We start from the raw sequence: 20943 nt of genomic DNA, 5'->3' as shown, positions 1-20943 counted from the left end.
CCCGGCGACCCCGACTCGGCTGGTGGAGAACCAACACCTCAGGGAGGACCCCCGGACTACTCTACGACTGTGAGTACCAAAACCTGTCCCCCCTGAGCCCCCACAGCGCCGCCTGCAGAGGGAATCCCGAGGCTTCCCCTGACCGCGACTCTCTGAAACCTAAGTCCCGACGCCTGGAAAAGACCCTGCACCCGCAGCCCCCAGGACCTGAAGGACCGGACTTTCACTGCAGAAGTGACCCCCAGGAGTCCCTCTCCCTTGCCCAAGTGGAGGTTTCCCCGAGGAAGCCCCCCCTTGCCTGCCTGCAGCGCTGAAGAGATCCCTTGATCTCTCATTGACTTCCATTGCGAACCCGACGCTTGTTCTAACACTGCACCCGGCCGCCCCCGCGCCGCTGAGGGTGAAATTTCTGTGTGGGCTTGTGTCGCCCCCGGTGCCCTACAAAACCCCCCTGGTCTGCCCTCCGAAGACGCGGGTACTTACCTGCTGGCAGACTGGAACCGGGGCACCCCCTTCTCTCCATTGAAGCCTATGCGTTTTGGGCACCACTTTGAACTCTGCACCTGACCGGCCCTGAGCTGCTGGTGTGGTAACTTTGGGGTTGCTCTGAACCCCCAACGGTGGGCTACCTTGGACCAAGAACTGAACCCTGTAAGTGTCTTACTTACCTGGTAAAACTAACAAAAACTTACCTCCCCCAGGAACTGTGAAAATTGCACTGTGTCCACTTTTAAAATAGCTATTTGTGAATAACTTGAAAAGTATACATGCAATTGAAATGATTCAAAGTTCCTAATGTACTTACCTGCAATACCTTTCAAACAAGATATTACATGTTAAATTTGAACCTGTGGTTCTTAAAATAAACTAAGAAAAGATATTTTTCTATACAAAACCTATTGGCTGGATTTGTCTCTGAGTGTGTGTACCTCATTTATTGTCTATGTGTATGTACAACAAATGCTTAACACTACTCCTTGGATAAGCCTACTGCTCGACCACACTACCACAAAATAGAGCATTAGTATTATCTATTTTTACCACTATTTTACCTCTAAGGGGAACCCTTGGACTCTGTGCATGCTATTCCTTACTTTGAAATAGCACATACAGAGCCAACTTCCTACATTGGTGGATCAGCGGTGGGGTACAAGACTTTGCATTTGCTGGACTACTCAGCCAATACCTGATCACACGACAAATTCCAAAATTGTCATTAGAAATTGATTTTTGCAATTTGAAAAGTTTTCTAAATTCTTAAAAGTCCTGCTAGGGCCTTGTGTTAGTCCCTGTTAGCATTTCTTTTAGAGTTTAAAAGTTTGTTAAAAGTTCGAATTAGATTCTAGAACCAGTTTAGTTTCTTAAAAAGTATTCCAACTTTTAGAAGCATAATGTCTAGCACAGATGTGAATGTGGTGGAACTCGACACCACACCTTACCTCCATCTTAAGATGAGGGAGCTAAGGTCACTCTGTAAAATAAAGAAAATAACAATGGGCCCCAGACCTTCCAAACTACAGCTCCAGGAGCTGTTGGCAGAGTTTGCAAAGGCCAACCCCTCTGAGGATGGCAACACAGAGGATGAAGATAGTGACTTGGAGGGAAATTCCCCCCCTCCAGTCCTACTTAGGGAGAGCAGGGCTTCTCAAGCCCTGACTCCACAAATAATAGTCAGAGATGCTGGTTCCCTCACAGGAGGGACCAACAACTCTGAAATCACTGAGGATAACTCCAGTGAAGAGGACATCCAGTTAGCCAGGATGGACAAAAGATTGGCTTTGGAAAGACAGATCCTAGCCATAGAAAGGGAAAGACAAGAGATGGGCCTAGGACCCATCAATGGTGGCAGCAACATAAATAGGGTCAGAGATTCTCCTGACATGTTGAAAATCCCTAAAGGGATTGTAACAAAATATGAAGATGGTGATGACATCACCAAATGGTTCACAGCTTTTGAGAGGGCTTGTGTAACCAGAAAAGTGAACAAATCTCACTGGGGTGCTCTCCTTTGGGAAATGTTCACAGGAAAGTGTAGGGATAGACTCCTCACACTCTCTAAAAAAGATGCAGAATCTTATGACCTCATGAAGGGTACCCTGATTGAGGGCTTTGGATTCTCCACTGAGGAGTATAGAATTAGATTCAGGGGGGCTCAAAAATCCTCGAGCCAGACCTGGGTCGATTATGTTGACTGCTCAGTGAAAACACTGGATGGTTTGGTAACTGGAAATGAAGTGTATGACTATGTTGGGCTTTATAATTTGTTTATGAAAGAACACATTTTAAGTAACTGCTTCAATGAAAAGTTGCATCAGTATCTGGTAGACCTAGGTCCAATTTCTCCCCAAGAATTGGGAAAGAAGGCAGACCACTGGGTCAAGACTAGGGTAACCAAAACTTCCACTGGGGGTGACCAAAAGAAAGGGGTTACAAAGCCTCCCCAGGAGAAAGTGGGTGACACTAGAAACAAAGAAAAAGAGTCCCCTGTAGGCCCCCAAAAACCAGACCAGGTGGGTGGGCCCAGAGACACAACCCAAAACAAAGGTGGGTACCAGGGTAAGAGCTGGGATGCCACTAAGGCATGGTGCCATACTGTAAACAGACAGGGCACCACACCAAGGACACTTCTTGTCCCAAAAACAAACCCCCTAGCAAAATCCCAGGGGTGACCAATGTAGCCATTGGGGATGACTCCTCAGATGAGGAGGTCTTCATAGCCTTCAACTGGAAAAAGGGCCCAACAGGTGAGTTGGAGATTCCAGAGGGAAGTAGACACTTCCACCACCTACAGGTGAATGGAATCCCAGCCACTGCCCTGAGAGACACTTGTGCCAGTCACACTATTGTGCATGACAGGCTGGTGTTCTCAAACCAATACATCCCAGGTGAGATGGCCAGAGTAAGAGTTAGCCCAGACAGGGTCACTAATAGGCCAGTGGCTTTTGTGCCCATAGAAGTGGGTGGGACTTTTAGCTGGAGAAGGGTGGTAGTCAGTACAGACCTTCCCCTTGATTGTCTCCTTGGAAATGACTACCCAGAGGTTAGTCAGAGCCCAAGAGAGGAACTGGTCCAGTGCCAGTCCTCTCCCAAGGATTCTGGAGTGCCTGCCTCTGCAGTAAATGCAAGTAGGCCCCAGAAGAAAAAGAAAAGGAAACAGAGTAGGAAAGGTGGACAACCTTTAGCCAAGGTTCCAGCAAGCCAAGGAGATTTTGCTCCAGTAAAGGAGAACTCCAAAAGTGGCTCTGATAAAGTCCAACCTGACCCACAAGAAGTCCTGGCTAGTCAGGCAACTGTTAAGCCTGAGTGGGTGGCTCCTCAGCTAACAGAAGAAAGAGTGGAAGAAGGGTGTTTACTACAAGATGTGGTAACCCCCCACTCTAATACAGCAGACAGGCACCCTGAACCCAAAGAAGCCTGTAACTTAGCCCCTTCCCTTGTAGGTGAAGAGCTAAAGGTGTGGTTCTGGGCACTGACAGCTGTCAGTGGCCTCTGCTGGGTGTTATCCTTTATGGCTGCACTATCCTTGGCATGGTGGTCTGACCCCATGCCAAATAACAAGTTAGGCCCCCTGACCCTGTTGGTCATGGTGGGGTTACTCCAGCTCTGGGTAACCTCTTTGGGTAAGCTAGGGGTGACCCTGGCTAAGATAAGATTAGCAGAGGTGGATACCTCTAACCCCAAAATAGAGAGAATGGGTGAAGACATAAAAAGCACAGACAAGAGGCAGTTCAGACTAGGTCCTATCACTGTGGAAGTGGGTCAGTTCCCCAGAGGGAATGACCTGAACAGGAGGATGTAAGGCAGAGTAGGGCCTGCAACAAACCAGCCTATTTCCTCTACTCTTCCTCGCCTGACAGACTAGGAAGACTCTCCCAGCTTTGGCTGAGTCTCCTGGCCTGTGGGCTGGGGGGGGCTTGTGTAAAGAAATGGCTCCCTGTTGCAGTTACCCCCCACTTTTTGCCTGATACTGATGCTGACTTGACTGAGAAGTGTTCTGGGACCCTGCTAACCAGGCCCCAGCACCAGTGTTCTTTCACCTAAAATGTACCATTGATCCCACAATTGGCACACCCTGGCATCCAGATAAGTCCCTTGTAACTGGTACCTCTGGTACCAAGGGCCCTGATGCCAGGGAAGGTCTCTAAGGGCTGCAGCATGTATTATGCCACCCTAGAGACCCCTCACTCAGCACAGACCCACTGCTTACCAGCTTGTGTGTGCTAGTGAGAACAAAATGAGTAAGTCGACATGGCACTCCCCTCAGGGTGCCATGCCCGCCTCTCACTGCCTATGCAGTATAGGTAAGACACCCCTCTAGCAGGCCTTACAGCCCTAAGGCAGGGTGCACTATACCATAGGTGAGGGTACCAGTGCATGAGCACTGTGCCCCTACAGTGTCTAAGCAAAACCTTAGACATTGTAAGTGCAGGGTAGCCATAAGAGTATATGGTCTGGGAGTCTGTTTTACACGAACTCCACAGCACCATAATGGCTACACTGAAAACTGGGAAGTTTGGTATCAAACTTCTCAGCACAATAAATGCACACTGATGCCAGTGTACATTTTATTGTAAAATACACCACAGAGGGCACCTTAGAGGTGCCCCCTGAAACTTAACCAACTATCTGTGTAGGCTGACTGGTTCCAGCAGCCTGCCACACTAGAGACATGTTGCTGGCCCCATGGGGAGAGTGCCTTTGTCACTCTGAGGCCAGTAACAAAGCCTGCACTGGGTGGAGATGCTAACACCTCCCCCAGGCAGGAGCTGTAACACCTGGCGGTGAGCCTCAAAGGCTCACCCCTTTGTCACAGCCCAGCAGGGCACTCCAGCTTAGTGGAGTTGCCCGCCCCCTCCGACCACGGCCCCCACTTTTGGCGGCAAGGCTGGAGGGAACAAAGAAAGCAACAAGGAGGAGTCACTGGCCAGTCAGGACAGCCCCTAAGGTGTCCTGAGCTGAGGTGACTCTAACTTTTAGAAATCCTCCATCTTGCAGATGGAGGATTCCCCCAATAGGATTAGGGATGTGACCCCCTCCCCTTGGGAGGAGGCACAAAGAGGGTGTACCCACCCTCAGGGCTAGTAGCCATTGGCTACTAACCCCCCAGACCTAAACACGCCCTTAAATTTAGTATTTAAGGGCTACCCTGAACCCTAGAAAATTAGATTCCTGCAACAACAAGAAGAAGGACTGCCTAGCTGAAAACCCCTGCAGAGGAAGACCAGAAGACAACAACTGCCTTGGCTCCAGAAACTCACCGGCCTGTCTCCTGCCTTCCAAAGAACTCTGCTCCAGCGACGCCTTCCAAAGGGACCAGCGACCTCTGAATCCTCTGAGGACTGCCCTGCTTCGACGACGACAAGAAACTCCCGAGGACAGCGGACCTGCTCCAAAAAGACTGCAACTTTATCCAAAGGAGCAGCTTTAAAGAACCCTGCAATCTCCCCGCAAGAAGCGTGAGACTTGCAACACTGCACCCGGCGACCCCGACTCGGCTGGTGGAGAACCAACACCTCAGGGAGGACCCCCGGACTACTCTACGACTGTGAGTACCAAAACCTGTCCCCCCTGAGCCCCCACAGCGCCGCCTGCAGAGGGAATCCCGAGGCTTCCCCTGACCGCGACTCTCTGAAACCTAAGTCCCGACGCCTGGAAAAGACCCTGCACCCGCAGCCCCCAGGACCTGAAGGACCGGACTTTCACTGCAGAAGTGACCCCCAGGAGTCCCTCTCCCTTGCCCAAGTGGAGGTTTCCCCGAGGAAGCCCCCCCTTGCCTGCCTGCAGCGCTGAAGAGATCCCTTGATCTCTCATTGACTTCCATTGCGAACCCGACGCTTGTTCTAACACTGCACCCGGCCGCCCCCGCGCCGCTGAGGGTGAAATTTCTGTGTGGGCTTGTGTCCCCCCCGGTGCCCTACAAAACCCCCCTGGTCTGCCCTCCGAAGACGCGGGTACTTACCTGCTGGCAGACTGGAACCGGGGCACCCCCTTCTCTCCATTGAAGCCTATGCGTTTTGGGCACCACTTTGAACTCTGCACCTGACCGGCCCTGAGCTGCTGGTGTGGTAACTTTGGGGTTGCTCTGAACCCCCAACGGTGGGCTACCTTGGACCAAGAACTGAACCCTGTAAGTGTCTTACTTACCTGGTAAAACTAACAAAAACTTACCTCCCCAAGAACTGTGAAAATTGCACTGTGTCCACTTTTAAAATAGCTATTTGTGAATAACTTGAAAAGTATACATGCAATTGAAATGATTCAAAGTTCCTAATGTACTTACCTGCAATACCTTTCAAACAAGATATTACATGTTAAATTTGAACCTGTGGTTCTTAAAATAAACTAAGAAAATATATTTTTCTATACAAAACCTATTGGCTGGATTTGTCTCTGAGTGTGTGTACCTCATTTATTGTCTATGTGTATGTACAACAAATGCTTAACACTACTCCTTGGATAAGCCTACTGCTCGACCACACTACCACAAAATAGAGCATTAGTATTATCTATTTTTACCACTATTTTACCTCTAAGGGGAACCCTTGGACTCTGTGCATGCTATTCCTTACTTTGAAATAGCACATACAGAGCCAACTTCCTACAGCATCCATTTGTTGAGAGACGTTCTCCAAGAGGGAGACTAGATGGTCCGTTTAGATTTAAAGGACACTTACTTGAACATTCCTATTTTTCCTCCTCATCGGAGATTTCTCCAATTCCAATGGGAGACCGAGTATTACGACTACAAGGTTCTCCCTTTTGGGCTGTCTTCTGCCCCCTGGTGTTTCACGAAGGTAATGCGTCCAGTAGTGGAATTCCTTTGTTCCCAAGGGGTTCAACTAATAATTTATCTAGACGATATTCTGATCATGGCCCAGAATCAAGACCTGCTGCTTTCTGGGATGCACAGTGTCTCTGCTTCAGAGTCTGGGTTTTATAATCAATGCCAAGAAGTCCGTTCTGATTCCCTCTCAACATATAGATTTTCTGGGTTTCCGGATAGACTCGATACAATCTCAATTGGTTCTTCCACCTGGGAAGATTCATTCGATCAAGAGAGAGTTGAGATCTCTATTATCCAAACAGACTGTATCATTGAGGGCAATTGCCCGCATGGTGGGCCTGCTTTCTTCTTTGATTCAAGCGATTTTTCTAGGCCCATTACATTACCGAGCCCTTCAAAGTTTAAAGATCTCCCATCTTCAGTGAGGCCTCAGTTATGCGGATCAGGTTCTCCTCTCAGAGGAATCTTGTGCAGAGATGAATTGGTGGTTGGAACATATGGAAGCCTGGAACGGCAGAGCTATTTTCAGTTCTTACCCGGATGTAGTGATAGAGTCCGACGCCAGTCGTTAGGGCTGGGGAGCCCGTTGCGGATCAGTGTCCACAGGAGGCAGATGGTCCAACACGGAGCTGAACCTCCACATCAATTGTTTGGAGCTCCTAGCCGGCTCATTTGCGATCAAGATTCTCTCTACTCTCAGGGCGAACTGTTGTGTTCTCCTTCGCATGGACAATATCTCGGCGGTGAGATATGTCAACAAGTTGGGGGGAACTCGTTCCCGCATTTTGGCAGAGATAGCCAAGGAGTTTTGGCATTTTTGCCTTCAGCACAGGATTTCAGTTGTTGCGGAGTACCTTCCAGCGGCCAGCAATATGGGGGCGGACTGGAATTTGCGTCACCTGAGAGACTTCAGCGATTGGAGGTTACCCCCCAGAGTTTTTCGGGCACTGTCTGCTCGGTGGGGTCCTTTTTCGATAGACCTGTTTGCGTCTCGCCTCAACAGGCAGATCAAACGTTTTTTCAGTTGGAGACCAGATCCGGAAGCATCGAAGACAGATGCCTTTCTTCAGGACTGGTCTCAAGAACTGAGTTACGCCTTTCCCCCCTTCTTAATGATACCCAGGGTACTGGCTCAGACCAGACGTCAGCAAGCGGAGTTGGTTCTGGTGACTCCTCTTTGGAGATCTCAGGCTTGGTTTCCGTTGGCAATGGAGTTGAGTTGCGATCATCCGATCCTACTTCCCTTCCGGGAGAATCTTCTCCAGGACCCTCTGGGTCTTTTGCATCCATTGATCCTGTCGGGTCAGCTATCCCTGGTGGCTTGGTGTCTTTCAGGGAAAGATGGAGTATCCCAGGACTTTCGCAAGAGTCTTCCGAGTTCATTGCAGGTTCCTGGTCCTCCAGTACTCACAAGAGATACGCTTCGGCTTGGAAGCGATGGAGTTCTTGGTGTAGTTCAAGGGGTGCGGATCCTTCGTCAGCAGATTGCTGTCTGGTCCTAAATTTTCTATCTTCTTTAGCAGCATCAGGTCTAGCTTATTGCTCTATTAATAATTATCGATCTGCTATTTCAGCAGGGCATTTACCAGTTTAGGGTAAACCCATTGGGGTGTCTCCCATTGTTTGTAAATTAATGAGGGGTATCAGATTGGCTAATCCTCCTCGCCCTCGCTATTCTTCCCTTTGGGATGTGAACATTGTTCTTAGTTTTTTAGAATCATGGCCTTCCAATAGATTTTTGTCTAGGAAACAACTTTCAGCTAAACTCACGATGTTGTTATGTTTAATTTCATGTAAGAGAGTTTCAGATGTTAGGGCTCTGGATTTGGCTGGGAGAGTTTTTTCCCCTGAGGGGGTTACTTTTTCTATTTTGCGTAGAACTAAATGCAATCTGAAGTCCGTTTCTTATCCCTGTTTTTTAGACAATCCCAAACTATGTGTTGTGAAGTGCCTTAGAGCTTACGAGGTGAGTACAGAAGAGTTTTGTTCTGATATAGGGGGTCAATTACTCATTTCATTGGTTAAGTCTTATCATCCTGTTTCTTCAGCCACCCTTGCTAGATGGATGCGATGGTTACTGAATGAAGCAGGCATTGATGTTTCTAGCTTTGGTGCTCATTCTTCCAGAGGAGCTATGGCTTCAAAGTCTTTTGCTTTGGGTTCTCGTTTAGAGGACATTCTAAGGGCAGCGGACTGGTCTTCTCCTTTGACTTTTAAAACTTTCTATTGTAAACCTACTGTAGATATTGCATCGGTGGTTGTGAATCAGCTTTGAACAAGCATAATCTGAGCCTCCGGTCCTGACATAGAATAAAAAGATTTCTAGCATTCGCGTTAAGAATTTTTCAACTCTATTAAGGACACGGAGGCAAGGATTATTCCACTGCACTGTTGTATATGTTATCTTGTGGTACATATTTTTACTAAGAAGTTCATGTACAAGTTTACTGTTTTTCAGTGCTAACCCACCCTATTTGGTAGTAGATATAAGTATCATTTAGTGATGTTCAGCTTTTATGGCCTGAATTTTTCTTTTTTCCTAGGGAATGATGAGAAGTAATTTCGGTCCGTTCTGACATCGTTCAAGTTTCCGGTCAAGTTGGATTCCAGATCTTCCTTTTTTCAGGATTGCGTTTACAAGTTTCACGTTAAGACTTTGACTTTTTCTGTTGCGAATTTGGACAAAGAAAGAGGAGTGGCTGGGTGTGATGCAACACTTTATAGGCTACCTTCTCTATGGTTAGCACGTGACATATCATATATTGGGATATGTAGTTTTTTGTTTTCCATGGTTTTCATTGGCTGCTGTTTAAAATAAAGCATGGAAAGAGAAGCATAATCATCGCCTCCGTGTCCTTAATAGAACTGAAAAATTCTTAACGCGAATGCTATAAAGATTTTTAGCCCCCAGGCTACCAACTGCCAGTCACGTTTATTACAGGTCCAGGGAGGAGAGGCCACCTCACTTTCAGGCCGTTGATCTTCTTCCCGCATGTACCTGGGCCTGTGCGCACTCACCGGCACTCTCTCTTTTATGATAGTCGGTGTACCATAATTGCCATGAACAGACGCACGTAAGGCACAGAACAATGGCTCTGCTTTCGATTGCGGGTGCGCTTCTCCTTTGCCGCACCTGCGCTAGCCATCAGAGGGAGCCGCTCTGCTCCAGGAACACAGCCGCCAGCTACGCTGCAAACATCTTGCAGCACCCTGCCACCAAAGCAACATACAGGCCCTTTCCCTGCAAGTGAGCACCTTAGGCTGATGCGACATGTGGTGAGGCCTGCCTCGTTTTCAATGTGAGCTCGGGCCCTCGGACACACCAGCCTCGCATAGGCCGCACCAGTTGTGCAACACAACAGACGCTAGGATACCAACATGGTAGTAATGTGCACTGCACTTGAGTGGCGCAGGCATGTTTATTTAATCCTTTGGGCTTCGCTTGGCACTCTAGATGAGTATAATATACATTGTTTAGTAGTTGCTGGGTGGCTCACTACACCCAGTAACCTATGTGAACCAGAGAAGTGCTGGTAAATGTCATGTTTCCCAAAGCAGGGCTTGATCTGACTGAACTCTCTCAAAGTAGATTCAGTGGCATGATTGTCACTCACAGGCCACATGTGTCACTCACAGGCCACATGCCACACGTACCACAGGGCATTTCCGCCTTCGAATTCCATCTTTGCCTTCAATCTGCCTTCTGTTCACTGGAGCATCTGGTCCAGGCCCAGGCCCGGGTTCGACCCTAAGTGGGAAGTGGCACAAAGCACAGGGCAACGGCTCTAGCTCCAGAATTAACAGCCCTGCAACTGCGTGTTCATTTTCGGAACCACACCGCTCCTGGGCTCTTCAGCTGTGCATAAGCTGCTCTCACCTACTGAAAGCGTTGTTACCTTCGGTGCAGCATTTCTCTTTTTGTGTTTGTCAAATCCATTCATACATTTTCAGCACATGCATGCTTTGCCACGACAAGGAATTGCTTTTTAGGGAACATATGGGATATGCTTTGATTTAAGATGCATTGTTTGTTTCGATTTTTGAACTTTTTTCTTGGTGGGATGGATACACCTCGATCGTTCTCAACTAGAGGCAGTTAGTTGAGGAGCTGCTTTTGGTTTCCAGTTCTGCCCTGAGGTTTGTGTTAGGCGTGTGAGGATGGTCGAGGTCTGCGGATTAGTTTGTTAAGAGAGGTAGATTCCGAAGGGGCGGGGTCCGGGCTAGCGGGACTCAGTTAGTTAAATCGCAGTCTGAGCAGCGTCAGAAGGGAGTGGGGGAGGGGGTGGCTGAGAGCAAATGCTGCTAACTTCAGTTACCCCGTTAACTCCACGCGAGCAAGGCCTTTATCGTGAAGAGACTAAAGAGATATGTCTGTGCCTCCTGTGTGGACTTCAGGTCAGAGGTCGGAGGCACCGAGAGTGAGAGATCTTAATGAATGGTACTTGTGTTACGTACTAACATTGTTATTTCTCTGGCTAGACTGACGCACTCTTTGTAATTGTAAACGCTTGTACTTCTAAGCGTGGGTCACATGAAAATGTGACGTTCAAAGCACTCCTCCTAGAAAAATAAAAGACGCGTCTTTAAAAGACTGCATGTTCCGTGGCCTGTGGAAAGCAGGGCGTTCAGAGCAGGGAATGTTCCCAGGTTGTGAAGGACCTCTCTGGGAGGCAGCTGTCCAACATGTTACACAACTGACAGTTGCGTCAGCATAACAGGACCTACAGACTCTCAGTTAATGGGCAGGAGTCCAGCTCGCCTGCAGCGTCGCTGAGTGAAAACTGGAGCACTGCAATCTCCCATCAGCTTCCTGAAAGGTCAAGTCAGCACTTTTTTTTTAATAAACATTACTCACATTTAATTCAACATAGTTTCCAAAACCTGTGAGCAGAAACGCATGCTAGCATTAGGCAATGCAACTGGAATTATGCGGAAGTGAAGGACCACATTATGCATCAGGGTTGACTAAATTATTTGGCAGGAAATGATGAACTTCGCAAAATTATGCGACACATTATGTAACAGCATAATTGGCTATATTGTCATTTTACCAAACACTGACGGAAAAGGATTTCAAATAAGTTGCAAAATATAAAGGTTACTTAAGAAAGACAAGTATACCTGTTTACCAGTTCATCTTAAAAATGTGATGCACCAAGAAATAACGTATGCTGCTATTAATAAACACATGAAACATTATCCATTTGTTAATGTATACCATTACTAACATTATTATTAATGAAAGTATATTGTAGTGCACCTACAAATAATGATTTTCTTTTGTAAAGAAACACAAGTTATATAATTGTCCATTCTAACGTCCTCGGTAAAATAGTTTGTGTAAAGCATACAATTTTGCGCTAATCAGAAAAAAACCCTGCATGTGCACACTGTACATGTTAGAACTGGATATCTAGTTGGCAGAGGTTTGCACTCTGTCCAAGTAGGGACTGCAATCTTCCGGCATAATAAAAGTGTACATGCACACACCCTCGGATAGCTTGGCACAGAGCAGTCAGGCTAAACTAAAGAGGCAATCTATAAGGTATTTGTGTGTACACACACACACACACACACACACACAACACCACAAAAGGACTCCATACCAGTTTAGAAAAACAGACAATATTTATCTAAGTCAGACAAGACCAAAACAACAACAAGCATTTGCAATGCAATAGGTCTTGCATTTGTGAGAGTTAGAGCTATTGTTGTTGTAAATGCATAATTTGACTTTTCTTGCCACATCAATTGGTCAACCCTGCCTCATAATTTGGTCTTTTACTGCCACATAATTCTGCTGGCCCTGCATATAACTAAGCACTTCCATTTACCCTTTTCCTCTATCTGTAGCGAAAAATGAAAATGTTGCTATTTAGTATCCTAATTAAAATCTGCCGTGTTCAGTCAGTCAGTCAGTCAAAATAACTTTGTTCCGCATACTGCCATAAAAGTACACATACATACATATAAATCATCATAATATACAGTACTTATTTGAATAATTCAAAGACAAATATCTTAGATATGCAAATCTATAAAATCTAAGTTTACCACTTAAGCCTACTAATCAATATAAGATAATAAATACTTATAAAATCATGTACAGCGGTAAAACAATATCTAAATTCCCTTAATTGGTAATCACGTTACTGATTCGTATCGGTTCCTAATGGTGATAGCGGATTTGATAAAACTTAATATAGAACTGCACATTTGTTTGGATGAAAGGCTTTGAATGCCAATCAATCCTTCTTTATAGGAAAGGGTGTGCAAATTACGCAAAATAGGTAATACAATTTTTTCCCTAGGAGCTGAGTAAAGTGTACAAAATAAAATAAAGTGGCAAGTGCTTTGTTTTGAAAAATTGTCACAAGGGCATGGTGGTAATATTTTTTCCCACACACATTTTGTCGGGAACGCCACTCTAAAATGGATCAAATGAAATCTAAAAAGTACAAGTAAAGAGTATAAAGAGGGGATAGGGAACCAAACAAAATAAGGTTCTAACGAATCCAAAGATGAAATTTGTACATATGAATTAAAAGAGCTCAATTTCTCTGCCACTTGATATCTAAGGTTCATAACATGCTCTTTATATCGGAGTTTGACAATTTCTTTTGCATTGGCAGACAAAAGCTCTGGTTTGAAATACATGTACTCCAAATCCAAGTTTCGAAAGCCATTGCGGACAGAATTTAACCATGGAATTTTGTTAAAATTTGCTAACGAGATACAGTCTTTTATACAATCATGTGTTAAAATGGCCGCCGGATTTAACCATACATTTATCCATAACAGAAGTGGGGCAATATCTATCAGGTCTGTAATATGACGGATTCCCAACTCCTCATGGCATATAATATTTGCTACGTTCTTGGGCACCATAAGTAGCCGATGGAGAAATTTATTCTGTGCCAGTTGTAATATACATGAACTGGTGTATCCCCAGAGGCCACTCCCATAAATCGCCGCCGAAACACACTTGGATTTATAGAGCGTGATGATCTGGTGAACCGGTCTATGCCCTAATCTACGGGCAAAGCGGAAAATTGCTTCAACATTTCTTTCCAGTTGTTGGAGCTTAAAATTCAAATGAAATTTCCATGACAGAGTGGTACTTAGATACAGACCTAGATAACAAAAATCTTTTACCTTTGTTAAAACATTTCCCCCCATTATAAAACGTTTAGTGCGTGTGTTTTTAGGGCCGCAAATCATAACATGTGATTTTTTAAAATTAACTTTCAGATCAAGCTCTTGTATGTGTGTTAAAAAAAGATCGAAAAAGGGACTGTAGGCCATTGGCCGTGCGGGCAATTAAAACGGCGTCATCGGCGTATAGTAAAATCGGCAATTGTCTGAAACTCATCCTTGGGAAATCCTTGCCATTTTGGGCTAAATAACTATACAAACCATTTATATACAGCAGAAATAAAAAAGGTGCCAAAGTGCAGCCCTGTCTAACACCCCGATTGGATGCAAGAGGATGGGATCTTTCGCCATGCTATCCAAACTGAATTATAATAGAAAGGTCAGAAGATAGGCGTTTAATCAAGTCCAACAGATCTTGCTCGATCCCCATTGTGTCCATTATTTCCCACAATTTTGCTCTGTTCACCATATCAAATGCACTGGACAGGTCTATAAAGGCTAGGTGGATAGATTCCCTTTTTGCAATAACATATTTGCTAAGAATGATATGTAAGTTTAGGGCCTGATCTACTGTGCCTAATCCAGGCCTAAACCCATATTGAATCGGCGATAGAATGTTTGTCCCTGTAACCCACTCCTCCAGCCGAGTCAAAATGATACTCCCCAGAATCTTAGCCGTGGAGTCAATGAGAGAGATGGGTCTATAGCAAAAGGGGTCAAGCGTATTACCCTTTTTAAATATCGGGACAAGTATTGCTGTTAACCAAGAGGAAGGGATAGCGCTTTGAATAGCACTATTCAAAACATTTGTAATTAGTGGAACCCACAAATCAGGTAAAGATTTAAATAAGTCCACTGGAATCCCATTGGGGCCGGGGGATTTCCTTGTTTTCATTTTATTTATTGCTGCACTGATCTCATATGCCTCAAATAAAATACTACTCTTGATTGGAATGGAAGTAGGCGAGCGTGGGAGGACACATACCTTCACACCATAGTTAGGGTTATTTACAGACTGAAATACAGTTGAGAAATGTTCTACCCAGACCCCTTCTGGGCTCATCCTCCCTATTTGCCTGCCCTGAAAAATATGAATGATTAACCACCTTCCAAAATTGGGAGGGGTCCCGCAATTCTGTGGCTGCCATGAGATCTTCCCAAGCGCTAGTGCGTATTTCATTCTTTCTTCCCTCAAGAACTGACTTGTATCGACCCCTAGCCTGTTTAACTAAATCACGGCTGAATGGAATAGTTTTAATAGCTGTCTTTAGATCTCTATGGGCAGCCGTACAGGCCGAATTGAACCACCGTTGAGGTTGTGTGCCTTTGGAATGTTGGGCACACTTCCGTGCCTCAGAAATAGCACAGCTTAAAGACTCAAAAGCAGTTATAAGATGGTCGCAAGTGGATTGCAGGGACAAACAAGTATTAATGTGGACCTTGTTTTGAATTATGAGGGCCTCATGAAAAGTATTTGGGTTTACTCTCTCCCATCTCATGTGGGGGCCAGAATTTCTTTTAAAAACCTCTTTACCTTTATTTACTATTCTAGGCAGAATTTCCCTAGTTTTAAGAGCTAATTTTATGCTCAAGGGATTATGGTCACTGGCACAATGAGATTTAATTTTAAAATCCACCATTGAACGTGAAAGTGAAGGACAAATAAGGATAAAATCAATAGTACTGCCATTCGTGCTCCCTGTATAGGTGGGTATTTCCCTTGACTGACTATTTGTCATATCCCTTGCAAAAGCGAGATCAAATTTGTAGATAAGGGTATTCAAGGCATTACCTAAATTAGAGTGGGTAAAATGGGTGAGTAGCTCTCTGCCTTCTGTGGAAGCACCACACAGATGAGGTAATTCATGATTACACAATTGAACATTACAATCTCCAACCCAAATCATATCAAATTCCCTATCCTGGAGTTTTCCAGCAGAGTCTAAAAAATCTGTAAGCTCTTCGAGGCTTCCTGGGAGGGCGGTACTTGGAATATTGTTATAAAAATTTAAAAGTAAGATGTCTTTCCGCCCGGTCATTGATAATAAAACCACCAAGAAAAAGGCTGAGGACCAGATCAAAGAAACCTTGATTTTTGGAAGTAGTAATGACACGAGTACCAGGAGCCCGCCACTTGCTCTGCCCGCTCTGGATGGAAGAGCTGGCTGGGACACAGAATAGTAGCCATCTAGATAAAAGGGTGCCGTGTGCCAAGTTTCTTGAAGACAGATGATATCAAAAGTGGATACAAACTCCAACCATTCTAAGTTTTCAACTTTAGAACGGAGACCAGCAATGTTACAACTAATTAACAATAACAATTAATTACTTTGCTGGGGCATTATTCCAGGCCCCTTAATTATAGCCATATCTGTTGTATTCTGTGGTAATCTGACTGGCTCATCAGGCCCTGTAGGTGATTCCAAATGTGTATGCCCTCCAGCCAACTCTTTTCCCTGTATGGTATCATTTAGAAACCCCAACCCCTCCATTTGTCAATCGATTGCATCAAGGGAGGACTGATTTTGGTTGCCCTCAGAATCGACGATGGGGTTACAAGAAGGTACCTTTGGCAGAACTATACTTTGTCCATGGGGAACCTTCATAGAAGGAGGTGATAGAGTGGTCAACCCATAAAAAGAACTTAATGGATACATTTTTATCCCACCATCCCCTTTCGCACACGATGGTAGAGTCGCCAGCAGATAGTTAACAAAGTGGGAATTTGCAAAATTGATCACTATACAATCACCTTCGTGTACCTTTTTAGACAAACCTACCCACTTCACCCTTCTAGCCATAATTATTCTATTATTTAGATCGTCTTGATATCTAAGTTTTCGGCTCATCCAATGTGTACATTTCCTTATTAAGGCATGAGTATCTTCCTTCTGAGTATGATCAAGAGGGGGCACATTAGCCAAAACTAAAACATAAGGCAAGCTATCCGGTGGAAGCTGTAAAACCTCCTGTGTACTGAAAAGAGGACTAGGCTTGAAAACTGTATCAGGCTTCAATAGGATGGTCGCACCACCAGTCAAAATGGGCAGGGGATCAATTAATAAATCATCATGGGAGCCACAAGTAGATATACAGTGAGACGAGAGTTGATTATGATTCGATGAGCAATTAACCTGCCGTGAGGGCTTGGGATCAGACGCCAATTTCTGAGTAGAAGAAATGGAATTTATGTCAGTTTTTATGGTAGACTGCTGAGAAAAAAAATTAGAAACAGATTCTTGTAGCTGCTCAAATTTAGAATTAATTAAATATGTTAATCTCTCCTCTAAAGCCACAAAAAGGGGTTTGAGGATTGAGTCCAAATTAATCAAATGATTATCTCTTAAATTCCTACAGTCTGAGCCAAGTTCGCCAAATGATAGATTTGTCTTAGAGAGAAGTTCAGCCGGAGCGACCAATGATGGAGAAATAAGTTCCTTAGCCTTTGATGATTGTTTTAACAACTTTGTACATTTGCGATGTCCCCCAGCTTTCCTTTTTTTGGGGGGAGGGGGAATGTCGGCTACATTTTCAGTGTTAGCTACATTAGAGGACTGTAAGGAATGCAGGACGTTAGTGTTGTCTTCAGGCAGAAGCAAATCAGAGTTATGGGGGGCAGTTAAAGAGTCTACAGACTGTGTATAAGTTGTAGGTTCTAAGAGGGCTCTTTGAGTCAAGTTATTAGCCACCCCAATCCTTTCTTCTACTTGAACAATTTCAGTTTCAATGGCCCCAATAACTGAAGATAAATAACTGGTTATGGACGATTGAACAGGCACAACGTGTGTTCCTTCAGCCCCAAGTGTGATGTTCTTCCTTTTACCCATCGTCTTTCAATTGATAAAGGGGCAAAGTGTCAAAATTTGGCCCAATCCAATCCAACAAGAGTAATACGCAAACAGAGTACGGCAGTGTAAGGTATATAAATAAGAAACGCTCAGTTAACAAGTCTTACTTGGTTCCCAGTTACTCAGGGACTTCCTGAAGAACTCAGAGGGGGGGGGGGCAACGAGCGGGAGCATGAAAGCCTCCTGTGGCAGCCCCCCTCCTGCTGCCCAACTCCAGTCACAGCTGCCCCACAATATCTTCAGGCAGCCGGATGCCTATGGAGTGGCTAATCCAAAATCTATAGAGGGATATCGGGGGGGCCCTGCCCTGCCTCTTCCTGGCAATAACGGGCAAGGACTGGCCCACCCTTGGCGCGGGCTTTGCCCGGGCACGTCCCGCGAGCGGGAGCGCTGTTGTTAAATTTAAAGGGCTCTCCGGCCCTGGGTCAGCCCCTCCTCCTCCTCTTTACAGCGGCAGCAGCGTCAGGTATCGAGTGCGTCCCACGAGCGGGAGCGCTGTTGTTAAATTTAAAGGGCTCCCTGGCCCTGGGTCAGCCCCTCCTCCTCCTCTTTACAGCGGCAGCAGCGTCAGGTTTCGAGCGCGTCCCGCGAGCGGGACCGCTGTTGTTAAATTTAAAGGACTCCCCGGCCCTGGGTCGGCCCCTCCTCCTCCTCTTTACAGCGGCAGCAGCGTCAGGTTTCGAGCGCGTCCCGCGAGCGGGACCGCTGTTGTTAAATTTAAAGGACTCCCCGGCCCTGGGTCGGCCCCTCCTCCTCCTCTTTACAGCGGCAGCAGCGTCAGGTTTCGAGCGCGTCCCGCGAGCGGGAGCACTGTTGTTAAATTTAAAGGGCTCCCCGGCCCTGGGTCGGCCCCTTCTCCTCCTCTTTACAGCGGCAGGAGCGTCAGGTTTCGAGCGCGTCCCGCGAGCGGGAGCACTGTTGTTAAATTTAAAGGGCTCCCCGGCCCTGGGTCGGCCCCTCCTCCTCCTCTTTACAGCGGCAGCAGCGTCAGGTTTCGAGCCATGTTAATTCCGAAAGATACCACTTTCACCACCCCACCGTCAGAGTTGCTGACTGGCTAATACAATTCCCCAAAAACATGCACACGACAGGCATGGGTGAGTAACAAGACACATAAGAGAGAAATAAACTGGAAGGGTCACCCAAACATATTGAGTGTAATAAGGATGTTACGTTGGCCTGAATCATGGTTATAATTGCAACAAGGAGAGATTAATAATTATATACATATCATACCATCATGTAAACCCAATAAAAACCTTTATCAGAAAAAAACGTTTGGCATTAGACTGTAATGCTCAAAACAGCCCCTGGAGGGCCCCACAACAAAAAAAGCATTGGGAAGAAACATGGTCATGTAACCATACAGTCAGACCCTAGAGGGCTTAACCATATGAAAACAGAATGGCAGAAAGTAATGCAGAGTAAACATATATGTTGCCCCTATAGGTTGTAGTGGCGTACACATTTTCAGGCCTACTAGCATATTATTACAAACAAGGCCCTTAAAACACAAACTACTCCCAGCTGTAAACCAAAAGTTCCAGCATTGAGAGAACTTAAAAAGACACTGAATGGTGGGAGGGGTTTTTATTCTGGGGTGCCCCCCCAACCTAGTGTGACCTAGTTGTGCTGAAAATTTTGATGGTGGCCCTATTGTTCTAGGAGCACCACCCATGAGTTATGGGCAAAAATGTTTTGTAAAAGGAACACCCCGCAAAGCATTATGGGGCAAGTTTCTGAGTGCAGCGAATATTATAGCATCTTGACTGTAATGTTTAGAACAGCCACAGAGGGCATAGTGCATTCCACATTTTCAGGCCTATTAAAATACTATTACAAACAAGGCCCTTAAAACACTATCTGCCCCCAGCTGTAAAACAAAAGGTCCAGCCCTAAGAGAGCTTAAAAAGACACTGAATGGCGGGAGGGGTTATTATTTTGGGGTCCGCACTAACACAGTGTGGGGACCCAGTGATGTCCTAGATAGAAAGAGTGTGTCGTGCTGAACAGTTTGGTGGTGGTCCCTTTGTCTAGGACCACCATAGGCTGAGTTATGAGCAAAAATGTTTTGTAAAAAGAATGTCCTGCAAGGCGTTACGGGGTGAATTTCCAGAGTGCAGTGAATATTTTGGTATCGTGTCTCCCCCTGTGCAAGTAGAGCCGCTTTGAGGATTTCCGTTTTTTTCTAATGGAACAGCTGCAGTTTGTATATTTTGCAACTGCTAACCCTGGGAAGAATTTAGGAATGGGGTTGCAAATTTAAATGATTCCGATTCAGTAACAATGTGACATAACTGGTGCTTATGCAAAGCGCTCCAATACCTCTGATCGAGCTTGCACTTCAAACTGCCATGGCCGCAATGGAGTGCAAAGGGGAGAGACAAAAGAAAATTTGAATGACTCAGATTCCGTAACAGTGTGACATAACTGGTACTCATGCAAAGCGCTGCCATACCTTCAATCTAGTTTGCGCTATATGAAACTTCAGAGCGCCATGGCCGCCATGGAGCGCGAAGGGGGAGGCAAAAGAAAAAAGTAGTGCACACACACTAAAATATATGGCCAATCATGCAATAATCCATGTAACAGTGTCAGTCTGCAAGGTGTAACAAAGCAGTCTCAAGGTGGGAGAAACGTAAAGCATTTGCCTAGGAAATAGAGGAAATTTAGCTTGACCTAAAAATCCAACATACACTAGTCAAATTATGAATATTTAAATATTAAATCAAAATGATGTGCTTAGAAGTGAATAGCTCCAACCAGAGCTATCTGGTCATGCTGGACAGGGGCAAATCCAAAAGTTCAGTCTAACATTGATGGAGCGTGGCCCGGGTACAGGAGTAACGCAGACCCGCTGACAGTACCTTGCTTGTGTTGATGCTTGGGTCGATGTGTTGATCCAAAGAAGAGGATTGGTCCCTGTTGCAGGTGATGCATAGTTTCCTGATCAGGCAATGTCATTGATGCATTGATGTCCAGAAGTGATGGGAACCAGTTACGATGTGTCGGTGCTGCATTGACCAAGTCGGGGCTGCGCTGAAAGTCAGGGTTGTTGCATTGCACAGTCGGTGAGCGGTGTCCACATCTTCGGTGCAAGCAGCGGCGAGGCATTGTTTCTGCAGTGGGATACAGCATTCCACTTAATATGCCGGG

This window comes from Pleurodeles waltl, chromosome 7 (assembly GCF_031143425.1).
Source record: "Pleurodeles waltl isolate 20211129_DDA chromosome 7, aPleWal1.hap1.20221129, whole genome shotgun sequence".
Lineage (NCBI taxonomy): Eukaryota > Metazoa > Chordata > Amphibia > Caudata > Salamandridae > Pleurodeles > Pleurodeles waltl.
The sequence above is the reverse complement of the archived record's forward strand: the minus strand, read 5'-3'. Positions refer to the sequence as shown.